Below are 15,578 nucleotides of genomic sequence, written 5' to 3'. Positions count from 1 at the left end.
AACCCAAATGTCCATCAATGATGGACCGGATAAAGAAAATGTGGCACATATACACCATGGAATACTATGCAGCCATAAAAAAGGATGAGTTCATGTCCTTTGCAGGGACATGGATGAAGCTGGAAACCATCATTCTCAGCAAACTATCACAAGGACAGAAAACCAAACACCGCATGTTCTCACTCATAGGTGAGAACTGAACAATGAGAATACTTGGACACAGGAAGGGGAACATCCGGGCCTGTCGGGGAGTGGGGGGCTGGGGGAGGGATAGCATTAGGAGAAATACCTAATATAAATGACTAGTTGATGGGTGCAGCAAACCAACATAGTGCATTTATACCTATGTAACAAACCTGCATGTTGTGCACATGTACCCTAGAACTTAAAGTATAATAATAATAATAATAAAAAGAAATTGTCAGCTAAAGTGAGGAAAGAGGAATAGTTCCCAGAAAGAGGGAAAAGAATTTGTATTATTAGCATGAATAAATAAATGTTAAGAGATATGTCTGTGATCTTTTCGGCAATTTTATTAAGGCTCACTAGATATGGCTTTCTTTGTATTTATCCAGAATATTCATAAGTTGTTGAATGGATAAATAAATTATATTTATGTATGCAGTGGAATACTATTCAGCAATGAAAATGAATGAACTACAGTTACACACAGCATGGATGAATCTCACAAACATAATGTTAAGTAAAAGAAGACTTAATAGCAAAATAACATGTATTACAGTTTTCTATTTATTAGAAAGTTAGTCTGTGATGTTAGAGGTCAGAAGAGCTCCATACACAGCTAGGATAGAGGGCACCAGGAGGCTAGTATTGTTCTATTCCTAGATCCAGGTGGTGTCACATGGATATGTTTACCTTGCAGTAGTTAATTAAACCATATGCTTATAATTTGTGTGCTTATACAGTACATTATACTTAAATAAAAACTTTTTCTACAAAAATGCTTGTTAGCAATGTTGGGGGGTGGGAAAGAAATCCGCTCAATTTAGCTTGAATAAAGATTGCCACTATTAAGAATCACTGATGTAATTCTGCCCACAGTTCAACATTTTTCCTACTCCTCAGCCTTATACTTGATTGACTTTCTGCTGTAGAGAGTCAGACTGGGAAAAAAAGACACAGACATACGAAATGCCTGTTCAGAGATAATCAGTAACAGATTCTGAAATAAAGGCTGTCTTTGACTTCCAAACCAAAATCTAGAACATTCCACCAATCTACCATAATATACACAATTCTACTAGTTCTGTTACCAAAAATTGCATTCATTTATTCACTCTGCATTTATTATAGGACAGCCAGTCAGGGAGTTCTCATTCTACCGGCCTGCAGCCCAGGGAGTGTTGGAATGCAAATATGAATAGAGTGCTGTATAACACATGCAGGAAGCCATTTTATACTTGGTGGATAAGGATTGTCTTCAAGGAGGTATTTATATGCATATGAAATATACACATACAAATGAGAAACATATGTTCAGTAGTTAGGTGGGTGAACTGGTGCAATACTGCCCAGATTAAAACTTTGGCCACATCACTTATCTGTTAGGCAGTATGATCTGCTTGACCTTAGCACAGCCTTTTTGTGCTTCCGTTTCCTCACTTGTAAACTGGGGACAAATTATGGAAGTTAATACATGTAAATGGTTAGGAAGGTGCTATACACATACAAGAGTACTAAGGGTGATAGAGGGCTCAGTGGGAGAAGGCTGGCCTTAGTGGGGAGGGGTATTTTATGATGGACATTGTTTATAACTGCCAACATATGGTAGTCAGAAAAAGTAGACTCCTTTGGAATGTAACCCCTTATTGCCTTCATCTGAAGGAAATATTCCCACCTCCCCACCCTCCACCCCCTGTACTGCCAGGTACACAGAATGTACCATATAAGTGCTTGCTAGTATCATTGTTATTATTTAGGTATGGAAGGCCACGTAGGAATTCCCAGAAGAACTGGGAGAAGGGAGGTGGAAAGGACCTGCCTGACAGTGGAATCAACACATGCAAAGACAATTTTATAAAAATACTATGTTCATTCAAACTATCAGTTAATATCCAAGCCAGGAAGGGAACTGGGCTTTCCTGAGAACGGTAGTGCCATCATTGGGAAGAAAAACGAATCATTATGAGAATTTCCTTTGATAGTCATCACTGAAGTCCACTCACAATTTCACGTGAGATTCTTCTGCTTGCAATTAAACATTTTTCCCATTCCTCAGCATTACACTTGTTTGTCTTTCTGCTCTAGAGAGTCAAGGATGGCTTGAAGATATCCATCCTTGAGAGCACAATTCTGCCAATGAGCTATTTCTGTGCAGTGCTTCTTACTCCACCAATGTGAGCACCTACTTTAATAAAAAGAATAATCAACTGCTTTGTGGTTTAAAGGATTCTTAATGCCAACACTTCAGAGTTCTTCTCTATAAGTGCAATGAAGTAAAGGGAGGGACAAAGCCCAGTTAAATAATTCATAAAAGCATAACTACAGGAAAAAATGTTTAACTTATAGTTTTTCCATTAACCAGTGACTTGGCTCCACCAAGTTAGAGGATTCCTTTACATCAAGGACCCAGCATACCAGAGGTCCCCAACCCTCAGGCTATGGGCTGTTATCAGGTCTGTGGCCTATTAGGAACCAGGCCGCACAACAGGAGGTGAGTGGCGAGCAAGCATTACTGCCTGAGCTCTGCCTCCTGTCAGACTGGCAGCGGCATCAGATTCTCATAGGAGCCCAAACCCTATTGTGAACTATGCATGTGAGGAATCTAGGTTGCATGCTCCTTATGAGAATCTAATGCCTGATTATCTGAGGTGGAACAGTTTCATCCTGAAACAATCCCCCAACCCCAGTCCTTGGAATAATGGTCTTCCACAAAACCAGTCCGTGGTACCAAAAAGGCTGGAGACAACTGATGCATACCATTGTATGAGTCCACATGAAAGGCAAGACTTGTCTTACTGGAGTCCCAGGAGGACTAAATGAAAGAGTTATAAGAGAATGACAGACATTAGCACATCACGTAGATGACTTAGGCTCCCCCGTCCCCCACACACAAAACAAAGCAAAACAAAACAAAACCTCTATTTCAGCTAAAATTAAAAATAAGCAATATATTTAATCAATTTACACTAGCAAGTAAATATCACTTGTAAGTGTAATATGACTCTTCCTTAGGAGGAGCACCAAAGTAGATAGCCAAACAAAACAGACTAAATACAATGAGATTATCTAGAGCCAAACTCCAGAAATGTTCCCAGTGGAGACTGTGGAATAGACAAAATAAATTTTAATCCATGAATTGTCTCTATGAATCGACAAAGCTCAGAACATTATGTAAAAGAATTTGTGAAAAATAAAAAATATTTTTTAAAACAGTAAAGTCCCAGTATAAAGTACTCCAATAGACAGTATTCTCTAGCCTAGGCCGAATTTCCTATCCCAACATAATGCTTAGCAGTACAGCACCTGCAGCCCCCCACCTTGGTTTGCATCCTGGTCTGGCCACTCTCAAGTTATATAACCTTGGACATGTTAGTTAACCTCTAAGAGCTTAAATTACCTTGTTTATAAAATGAGGTTAATACTGCTACCTATCACATGAAGGTTTACTAAAATTAAATGAAGTTTTGGCAGAAAGCACTTGGAACAGTGCCTAAAACATAGTAAGAATTCTATTAATGTTAGCTACCTTTTTTTATACTCATTAACTATTACTTCAGCACAGGTGCATGGCCAGTGTGCTTGGGGAGGCAAAATCTTAGTGAAATTTTAAAAACAAAATGTAATTTGTGCTGTCAGAACGCCCAAACAGGATCTCATGAGAACAAAACACCTTACGGTGCAGTCAGATCAGAAACATCAGGCTCTAAGAAACTCAGGAAATGGAAATCTCCCACGCACCCTTGAATGCCACATCCCCAGACTTACCTCATTACCTTCTTATCCCTCTCCCATCCCCTTTCCCATACCCTGGTCTTTCTCCTCCTACTTCTCTTATTGTCTATATCTTAGGAAATAGCATAGTCCCCATCCAGGGGCCCAGTTGAAATTCTAGCTAGTCAGACCCCTACAAGTCAACTGACATTTCATTCCTGCCTTAACTCCCCATCCCTAGAACCTCTAATACATACCTTGGAAATAGTTCATTTTCATCCACTCCTCTTCAGGCACACTGCTGCTGCCCTGGGCTCTGCCTACACTATTTCTCAGCTGAGCTGTTGCAATAGCCTCCTTATGCACCTCTCTGCTTCTATGCTTGCTCCAGGCCAATCATTCTCTATAAAACCCTTGGAGAAAAGTTTCAAACTTACAAAACCAATCATGGCACTTCCCCAATAAAAATTTTTGTTTCTTTTGAGCCACCTCCCTTCTCCTCTCTCTACTTTCAATTCCTTCCACACCACTGGCCCTATTTTATCCTCTGGCCACAAAAAATCACTGCAGGTTCCCAAATCTCCCACATTCCCTCTTCGCTCTGCGCTCTGGGCACATGCCCTTTCCTCTTCCCAGTAAGAGGAATACGAGTTGAGAAAACAAAGACAGCTATGAAGAAATAAGAAGGAACAAAGAAAGTCTAGCATCACAGAACATAGTAAATAAAGAAAAGGTTGTTTTAAGAATTGGGGAAGGAAATAAATTGTGTCAGAGGCAGAAACAAAAATAAGAACTAAGGATTTGGTCACACCGATTACTGCTTTTGTTCTGTCGATTTCTCTATTCAGAAATCTCCAACTCACCCTACAAGTCCCAGTCCAAATGTTGCCGCCTCTCTGGAGCCTTCCCTGACTTCTGCAGGCTGCCAACCCAGATGTTCTACTTTCCCACATTTATAGCATTATACACACAGCTCCACAAAACAATGTTCTAACCATTTTTATACTGGCTTCCTTGCAGGAATATCCTCCAGCACTGAGTCTGGATATTGCAGACCATGACAATGATAATGACAGCAGTGCAATAATAATAATAGTTGTTTCTTTTGTTGATAATGGTGACTATTTGGTAGACTCTAGGCACATTGCTAAGGCATTTATTAGATTGAATTGCATAGAATTGCTGTGTTTATTGGCCAAAAGGGTCATATATTATGACCAGGTCATACCTGGTAATTTCAGGTAGTTCAGCCTAAAACATGCACTGTTTTCATCTTCACCACAATTTGAAGAGGCAGATGTGTTATTATACCCATTCTATGAGTAACAAAATTGAGGTTCAGAGGTTTTAAGTAACTTTTCGCAATGTGATATAACAGAAAAGTGAAGAAGCCCAGACTCTAATCCAGGACTGCCTGACTCTCAGCACTCCTAACCAGTATTATATTCTGACTCCCAGAATTATTAGTTTAATTGGTTAACCAACTAAAGCAATAATATGGGGGTCTCCAAAGATAATGGTTGCCTAGCATAAAGAGGCAAGTTGGTGTTCACTGAGTCTGGGTAGGACAAATCCTGATGCTCATGTGTGAGTTAAAACAGGCTTCTCTGCAGCAAGCGAAGGCTGTTAAATATTGAAATGAGCTAATAAGGAAGGTTATAGACTCTCCTTCAAGAGAAGGATTTCTTCCCCCAATGGAGAATAGATTCTATCTGTCTGAGATGGCTTAAATATAATCCTTTGTGAAGGTCAATAAATTGGCTTGCCAAGTCCTTTCCAGGTCCCTGATGATACTCGGATACACTGGCTCAGTGTGGCTCAGTGCGTGGCCTGAACATGGAGGGTGCTGAACCCTGAGCCAGAAATAATCTCTTCCTTTTTTAAACTCACTTCGCCCTCTGACTCGTCCTTCTTTGTGACATACGTGGTGAATTTGTACGTTGTTCTGATTTCTGCTGAAGAAAAATGCATCTAAAGCACAAAGCACGTGTGCTTCATTTTGACATCTCCCGGAGTGCCTAGCACAGTGCTTCATGCTACATTTTTAAAATGTGATCAAATGGTGCTTCTTTTTGTCTTCTGAAAGAATCCTATAGTATCAACTGAAAATAAGGCTGTGATTTTTGTCTAAAATGTATTGTCAAAATTAAACTCACAGCATAAGAACAAAGCTTTCTTAAGTGGGCTTTTGGTTTAAAGATGAACCAGTACTGTAGTCAAAAAGAAAGAGATCTGGCTAGATTACTAATAGATGATAGCACATCCCAATATCTAAGCAAGTGTCTAACAATTCCCAATTACAGTCACTACCATCTCAAAATAATTATAGTGGAAAAGTCTTTTTCATAACTGCCATTCCATAAGAAGCATAACTTTTTATAATTTTTAGTAAATAAGTACAAAAAATTACTCTAGATCCTTATTCTCAATAAAAATAACAATAACTACACTTGTACAGAACATTAAAGTAGGAAATAAAACAAAATTCTTTCAAATGGTTTGGCTCATTTGATCCATATAACAGTTCTTACCATTTATATCACCACTCCAGAGGATATTTACAGGAAACTTGGATCAGAGAGATGAAGAAAATTGCTATGAGTCACAAAGCTAGCAATAGCAGGGTCTAGACTAAAACCCAGGCATTTTCCTGATTTCAAATTTCATAATTTTTCCACTGCATCCACATGGCCAATCCTTTTTTTAAATGCATTTTTACCTCAGCAATATAGTTAATCAAGTTTCAGAGAAAGTGACCAATTTGCTGAAGGAGGCACATTTTATTACTTTTGGTAATTGAGCTTGAACATTAATTCCTCACATCTTATAAAAAAAAATACCTGCAGTTAACAGTTATTGAGCATTTGCTTCTTGCCACTGAACTAAGTGCTTTACATGGAGTATCTAATTTATTCCTTAAAAGTCTGGAAGGCTGGTCTTCCCCTTTTCCAAGTGTGGAAACTGCAGCTGGCAGAGATTAAGTAACTTTTCCAAGTTCACATGGCTGGGAAAGTTAAGTGGGAGAGCAGTGGTCTGAACCCCTCTCAGCGGAACCCAGAATCCAGGCTCTTAACCACCATGTTCATCTGCTATGCTACTGGTTCTCAGGGCTTTGTCCTGGGCAGTCAGCATCAACATCACTGGGAACTTGTAAGAAATATAAATTATCTGGCCACACCCCAGACCTACTGAATCAAAAGCTCCAAGAGGGAGCTCCAGAAATCTATGTTTTAAGCCCTCTACGTGCTCCGAGGCACACTAAAATTTGAGAAACACTGTCTAGGCTGAAATAAGAGTAGACAGTAGCCATTTACAAGGATTCATTATACATTCTTTGCTATCAGGGAATGCAAAAAGGAAGTGAGAAGTTAGGGACAACTAACAACGTTGTTGAAAATCTTCAGAGGATATTAAAGCCAAAAAGGGAAAAAATAACCTTAACTAGTGCATGCAGAAGCTGAAAACAGCAATGATGACCAATTAATCAGGCAATATGTTACACTGTAATCAAAGACCAGAAAACTCCGGAAGGACTAAATGACATGGAGTTTATTACTGCATGGTAAATGACCATTAATAAAACATGGCTGTTAAAAGAACTAAGGAGATGAATAACTGTAGAAAGAAATGTCAGCTGTAGAAGGAACAACTTATGGTCTTAATCACTTGGAGAAATTACAGGTATGGACACAGAATAAAAAGAAAAGAATGGAAATTCACTGTGCTATAAGAAAAACATGGCATGAACCTGATAGCTATTTTAATACAAAATCAAGGTAGTTACAGAGACACCACACACTGGTTAATGAAAGTTTGACCTGGCTAACATTTCAGCTGCCAAAAACAATGAATTTACATAATTTTAATAGTACATTGTTTGGCAAACATTCCCATCTCTAGTATGGAAACAAGAAACTCTCTTGGAGTTGCTAAAATGTAAAGATTACTTGACTGGGAATTTATCTTGCACCCTTGGTTATTCCTTGGATTCATCTGGCTGAAGAGCTCCACTGACCTGTAATTTTTTTTACAGGACTAACTGCACATGAGTGCTTCTGAAGAGAAAACCAAGAGCAGCTTCCAAGGGCATATCCTTCCAATATCATTCATTATATCTCTTTAGAGGACTGCTTTTTCAAAGTACAATGTGGAGGGACTGAAAAGTGACATCAAGCAAAAAAAGCATCTAATAATACCTGCAAGGGAGTATAAAAAGAAAAAGGATTCCAACAGAGATACCAAAAGTCATTATACAACATAACTGTGAGTTATTTTTTTTCATTTGATGGCTACTGATTTGAGGTCTTTAAAAAAAAAAAAAAAAAAACTTCAGTTGTTTAAGAGGAAGCAAATCAAAGAGAATGCATTCATTGAAGCTGTCAAAGGAAATATTAACCAGTAAAATTGTCTAAATGAGATTTATTAGGAAAAAGTATGCTCTTATCTAACTCAGTGTTTTGTAACAATTTTCCATTCCCATATTTTAAAAAATTAACTAAAATGTATTGACTGCTTACTACATGCCAGGAATCATTTAAGCTTATTATGTGAATTATCCTTGGTAATTTTCATAGCAACTCTATTACATATAACTGTTCGTGTCCTCCCTCCAATTCACAGTTTACAGATAAAAAAGTTGAAGGCAGATAGCTAAAGTTACAGGTGGTATCTATTCTCCAAGGACAGCCCCAAATAATTCCATCTCTTCCTATATATACAAGCTGCTCCAGCCACAATAAGGTGGAACTCACATTCCTCCTCCTTGAACCTGTGCTGGATCTGAGACTGATTTGACCAATAGAATGCAGAGAAAAAAAATATTATAAATCTTCCAAGACAGGAATTAAGAAGGCCTGGCAGCTTCTACAACTTGAAATCTAGCCACCATGTTGTAAGGAAGCCCAAGAAGCCATGTGGAGAGGCTGATGTGGAGAATAATCAAGGCCTCTGGCTGATAATTTCCACTGAGCTATCAGCCAACAGCCAGCACCAACTTGCCAGTTATGTGAGTGAACTATCCCCCAGCCCCAGCCAAAACACTCTAGCTGATGGTGCATGGAACATAGATAAGCTGTCTGTCTCCACCAAGCTCTACCCAAATGACAAAAATCATTGTTTTAAGGCACCAAGATTTGAAGTGATTTATTGCACATCAGTAGATAACTAAAACTTTGAACTACTCAAAGTTATAGAGAGAGATGACTCAATATCAGGTAGGCCGTAGCTTTCACTCTCAAATATATTAACAAACTGTACATGAGGATGTACAATGGAACAATTCCAATCAGAGGCAAGGGTGAATAAAGATGTGCATATATGGACATTTTATTCAACAAGCATTCATTGAGAACCACTGAGGAAGCAGGCACTGAGCCCAAATGTGCTGGATATAAAGGTAAATAGTCAGAACCCTGAGCTCAAGGAATTCTCCATGCAAGGCCACTAAGAAAAAATTACAATACCAGAGGAAATGAACAAATTGGTGTAGACTAACAGGTAGATTCTTGAGATCACTTGGCGACCTAAGTAAATACTGTTGATTTTCTTATATCTACCCTAAGGCAAGGAATTACAGGGGAAAAACTTAGAATGAGTTGAGAGTAGGGGTATGAAGAAAAGTTGCACTTAGAGAAACAAAGTAAACTTGCATGGTACAACAACAACAACCACAAAAACACTATATATACACACACATGCATAAATATACACATACACATATAAAATGGAGGAGGAAAGGCAAAATGTGATAAATGGTTATTAGGAGAAGGAAATTTTTGTGTGTGTGGACAAGCACACACACACACACACACACACACAGACTACTCCTATGGCACGGTCCACAAAAACAGTTTGATCAAAGTGAAGGTCAAACAAAGAGTTTTTTTTAAATGAATTCTAGACTGGTTGTGGTGGCTCATGCCTATAATAACCAGCAATTTGGGAGGCCAAGGCAGAAGGCTCACTTGAAGCCAGGGGTTCAAGACTAGCATGGACAAAATACGGGACCTCATCTCCACAAAACAAAACAAAACAAAACAAAAGACAAAAAATATTAGCTGGGCATGGTGGTATGCACCTGTAGACCCAGCTACTCAGGAGGCTGAAGTGGGATGATTGCATGAGCCCAGGAGGTCGAGGCTGCAGTGAACTATGATCACACCACTGCACTCCAGCTTGGGAGACAGAATAAAATCCTGTCTCAAAATAAATAAATAAATAACTCTTTTAAAAAACAGGGACTTCCATTTCCAGACAAGATGGGAGTTATTCCATTTCTCCCTCTTACAGAAGCAGAAACTCTTCCTCTTACAACTAGAAAATCGTGGCCATAACAGCACCAACAAGCTGACTCAATTTCTGAAAGAGGAGGAAAAGACAGTCTGCCTAGCAATCTCAGGACTTAAGAAAAGACACTGTAGTAAGTTTCCCTCCCCTTACTTCCCCTAGCCCCTCATATATCCCAGACGTGGCACTGCAGAAGCTTCCAACAAGAGACCATCAACATGCACAGAAAAAGCCTACTCTCCTCAGCCAAAGGACTAGGACAGGGTGTCCAACCAACAGAAATATTTATGGCAATACCACCTTACTGCAGCCAAATCCTAAAGAAAAAACTCCATTCCCCCATCCTGTGGTTTTAGTGAGGATGAGTACAGCGCTCATCTTCCACCCACCTATAAGGTTTCTCTCCTTATAGAAACCATCAGTGAGGCTCATATTCCCCACATGGGTAGTTTCTTGACCCCTAATAGAGGTCTGGAGGCAAGAGGAGCCTCCTGTCCCTACCAGGTAACAAAAAAATTTAAAGGAACTGTGAGTCCACTTTCCCCTGGCCCTGTGGCAGTGAAGCCCAGTGGAAAGCTGAAACATCCATGCCCACCCAGCAGTAATAGGAGGTATGGGGCTGGGTTAGTTGGAACTCCTTGTCCTGCCATCCCCTCTTTTTATTTTATTTTATTTTTTTTTTTTGAGACAGAGTCTCGCTCTGTCGCCCAGGCTGGAGTGCAGTGGGGCAATCTCGGCTCACTGCAAGCTCCATCTCCTGGGTTCACACCATTCTCCTGCCTCAGCCTCCCGAGTAGCTGGGACTACAGGCGCCCGCCACCATGCCTGGCTAATTTTTTGTGTGTATTTTTAGTAGAGATGGGATTTCACCGTGTTAGCCGGATGATTTCGATCTCCTGACCTCGTGATCCACCCGCCTCAGCCTCCCAAAGTGCTGGGATTACAGGCGTGAGCCACCGCGCCCGGCCCATACCCTCTTTTTGTGTTAAGGACACCCAGCCAGGAGCTGGGCTTCCGTCCCATCCTGCAGCAACAAAGCAATGTGAATCAGTCCTCTGCTTTCCTCCCTCGCTGATGAAGTCAGGGCACAGTCACAGTCATTAGCTGGTCTTACACGCCCACTCGGAGGCAAAGAAGGAATACGAATTAATGCCCCACTTTCTCTAGAAACATGTCAGTGGGGCTAAGGAAAGAGCTAAATTTTTAACCCACCAACCTGCAGTAAGGTAGTGTGAACCAGCACTTCACTTCTGCTACTAGCAGAGCCCATTGGGAAGCTGGACACATACTCATACCCAGCCCTCAGGCTACACCTCAATAGGGGGACTATGTATAACACTAAAAAAAAAAAAAAAAAAAAAAAAAAAAGATTAAATAGAATCCAGAGTGCCACAATATAACATCCAAAATGTCCATGATACAATAGAAAATCACAATTTAAATAGAAAAGATATCCACAGCCATCAACACCAAGATTAATCAGATATCGAATTATCTGACAAAGATGTTAAAGTAACCATCATAAACATGCTTCCATGAGCAATGATGAATTCTCTTGAAACAAATGAAAAAAAACAATTATCAAAAACACAATCTCAACTTGTTAGGTTTATGTAACTAGCAACTATGGCTGGGACATCTGTTCTTTCTCAAAATCGGAAGTTGCTTATTCTATAACGATAAGGATAATTTGTCCACCTGAAAATAATTACAGTGCTGACTCTCATTTTCCAAGAACCTAAGAAATTATTATGCAATTTAATCTTCTAAAGATCCCACAGCCAACATGATGACCAGAAGTTAACTTTATTGTTTGACATTAGTTGTTTAGCCATTTCCCATCAATTTAACCCTGTTTATTCATTTGCCTAGCATCTATTTTGAAGCTTCAAACCTCTCACAAAAATCCTCTAGCACATGGTAAATGGAAGAAACAGTGAGTATTTTGGGCTTGACATTGACTTTTATTTATCCTTGACAATGATAAAAATGTACCTCTTCTTCTGAAAAAAAAAATTGTCAAATGTTTGCTGTGGGATAAGACCTTAAAGAGAGAAATGCTTCCAATGGTCTTTCTTCATCGTTTTAGATTTGCATGATATCAATCAAGAGGTGTCCCAAAGTGAACCTTTGCTTAATACCTGCCATAAGTCTAAAATCTATACATACAGTCTTTGTGCATTAAACACCTTTCTGTCTTGAGGCATTTTCTCTCGAAGTGAAAACACTGTGAGGAAGTACATCTCAGGGATGAGTGCCCTGTTAGGATTCAGAACACCTGGTTGCATCTGACTTCACTGCTCACTGCCCAGTGTGACTTGGGGCAAGTCTTTAAACCTCTCTAACCTCGTCTTACTATTTGTACAGTGTAGATAACCCACCTATCTGGTCCACTTGACAGAGTTAACAAGAAAAATAAAATGCTGCCTATGTGGATGATTTTTGTAATGTAATGAGCTATACAAATACAAGTGATTCATATCACTTTTTGGTAGAAATTAGTAGAATTGTATAGAAATTTGTTGTTACATCAAAATAAACTCTTCAGTAATTCAAACATACAAATAGGATTTTAGGGGCATCTGGGGAGCTAGTAGGTATATTTAAAAGGAATTAGAAAGACTATGAGAGGGAAGATGGGAGGTTGCCATAAACAGGTTTTGCCTGCACCTCAGATGTCCCTGAGATACTTAATTGGAATGGGTGGTCCTTCAAACAGGTACAGTGGAGGATATGCTCAGGACCAAGACAAGGCTGGAAGCTAAATATGCTGTTTCTGGCATGACACCTGGATCCAAGGGGGTGGGCAACCTGAAAGTGCCATCAATTATGTACACAGTATTTCCTTGCAAGGAAAAACAGAAATAGTCTGGAGTTAGTCTTTCACCAAGATTGGTGGGTAGGAGACATTAAGATAGTCAAGAAGACCAAGCTAATGGATAAATACTATGGGCTTCAGTGCCTGCCATCATCAACCTGCTTCCTTAACTAAAAGTTATGTATTCCGGAAAATAATGCGAAAATCTTGTTGCTATTGAAGAGGAGTTAAAGGCAGATAAAATCTCAACGCTGTAATGTGCATTCAGTTGTTTCAACTCCAGGGACATACAGGTGTTAAGGTCAAATCTCAGGGAAGCCAAGTGCCCAGCACTGTTTCTAGCCAGTTGTCCTCTCCCCAGTCAACTTCGAGTCTCTGTAGAGAATCATAGTTTTCTCTCAGAAACTGCTGTGCCTACAGTCACTGAACAATCAAGCATTTGTGTTGTTACTCCTCCCAAGGATGTCAAATTAGAAAATAGCATCCCATCTCTGGGTGATCTGTGTTGCTGTGAAGTTGCAAATTAATTTGTTGTCTTGCTTTAAAAAAAAAAAGTGCTCACATGTATACCTATGTAACCAACCTGCACATTCTGCACATGTACCCCAGAACTTAAAGTAAAATTAAAAAAATACAAATAAAAAAGTGGTAACTCATGTAAAAAAAAGGTCAAAAATTATAGACCTTCCTCAGTTAATACTATTCCTGGAGTGTGTTAAACACTTCTCCCCAGTTCATTTTTGTTAAAAAGCTATTCCCTTTTCTTCCACCCCAACCCCTGGAAGACTGCAGAAGTTACAGGAAAAAGTACTGGAATGAATATCCAAAGGCTAGAGTCTAATTTTATTCCATTACTAACTTACTGAGTGACTGACCTTGAACATGTCTCAACCTCTTTAGAATATTGATCTAAATATTATACGTATTTACTGTCTGTGGTTGGCTGACTTTTTTCTAATTTGCTTTACTCTTTTGTTGGCATCTGCTTCTATATGAAAAAAAATTACTGGTCTTGGCAACCATTTCCTGAAATAGAGTTTAATTTTCTTACAGCCAAACTATATGTAACATCACTCAGAGTAGTGACTCGCACTACAGTTTCACAAGTGTGTATATGTGTGGATTCTGATAATTTTGTACTCTGTAGGGGAGGAAAAGAAATACAACTCAAGTTGAGAAGAAAAATTATCCTCAAAAATGTTTCGTTATCACTGTTTTTAGAGACTTTTGTTAAGGTTAGAGTTTGAGATAGCACCAAGGTGGTAAAATGTGCAGAGAACAATGATAAAGTCTCAAGTTTAGCAGTCAGAAAGACCTGGGTTGAATCTTTGTCTCTGCTAGCCACTAGCTATGTGATTTTTACACAATTGGTAAATTGGAATAATATCTAGCTTGCAAATTAGATTTTCTATGGCAAATATAATGCAAATAAAGTCCTTACACATATAAGGAACTCAATAAATGGTGCTTTTATAATGATGATGGTTGTGATTTCTGGGGGCAGAAGGAGAACACAGAAGGAGGAGAACAATACTTTGCTTCTGTAGCAGCAAAGTCATCCTTTGTCAGAAAAGGGCTTTCAGTTCGGTTCTGTAGAGCCTTCTAAGGGGGACTGTAAGCTGCAACTCATCTTCAGAATTTCAACCCATGTCTCCTGTTTTCTTTGCAATAGACCAAAGCATACCCTCTAAGATTCCAAAGTGTCCCCCATGAGCTTCCCCTGAGGATATTTCCTCACGAGAAGTAAGAAAAGGCCCATCCTCCAATTTCTGGGACCTAAGATGATGATCATAGCAATAATAATAATAAAATAATGCTTACCACTTATTGGGTTCTTTCTATACAGGCCAAGCACTTTACTAAGTATTTTACATATATTATTTATTTAATCTTCTCATCAATTTTGTGCATAGGTATTATTACCCCATTAAGAGATAAATAAGAATCTCAGGGCTCAAAGAGGTTAATAACTGAAAGTGCCAAGATTCATGCTCCACTTTCTTATTCACTACTTTATTCTGCATTATGTGCTACATGAAAATACTTAGCCTTGTTAATACTTAACCCAGGCTCCCTGGCTGCTAGGATTTTATGCTAAATTGTATAATTAGAATTTCAAATTTAGGGCAGTGACTGAGAATTATTGTACCTCAAAATATGACCTTACAAAAGTATTTACTATAATAAATTTGTCTGCACTATCTTTTGGGGAAGTCTACAGAATTCTAAAGCAGAGTCACACACACTTTAACAGAAAAGAAATAGAAATGAGACTATACTTTTTTAAAAGGTGCTCAAATAAATAATTAATCTTTTAAATTTTTAATTGACATATAATTGTACATATTTATGTGGTACAGAGACACATTTCTATGCATGTATACAATGTGTAATGATAAAATCAGTGTAATTGGCATATCTACCACCTCAAACATTTATCATTTTTTTGGGTTGGGAACTTTCAGAATCCCCTCTTACAGCTATTTGCAAATATACAATAAATTATTGTTTACTATAGTTGCTCTAAGTGCTAGAGAAACCAGAACTTATTCCTTCAATCTAGCTGTAGTTTGATTTGCCA

The 15,578-nt window shown here is 38.9% G+C and overlaps 1 long non-coding RNA gene across 1 annotated transcript in view; it reads right to left on the bottom strand.

Annotated features, from left to right (window-relative positions):
* Positions 1–1,559: 1,559 nt before the first annotated feature.
* Positions 1,560–15,578, bottom strand: part of LOC117981658 (uncharacterized) — a 153,357-nt gene continuing 139,338 nt past the window's right edge. The window contains exons 19-21 of the long non-coding RNA XR_008619746.1: positions 2,941–2,995; positions 2,187–2,368; positions 1,560–1,630 (exon numbers count right to left, since the gene is read on the bottom strand). This is a non-coding gene — a long non-coding RNA (uncharacterized LOC117981658). The remainder of the gene's footprint in view (positions 1,631–2,186; positions 2,369–2,940; positions 2,996–15,578) is intronic.

This window comes from Pan paniscus, chromosome 11 (assembly GCF_029289425.2).
Source record: "Pan paniscus chromosome 11, NHGRI_mPanPan1-v2.0_pri, whole genome shotgun sequence".
NCBI lineage: Eukaryota > Metazoa > Chordata > Mammalia > Primates > Hominidae > Pan > Pan paniscus.
This window is presented reverse-complemented; position numbering and strand designations above follow the sequence as displayed.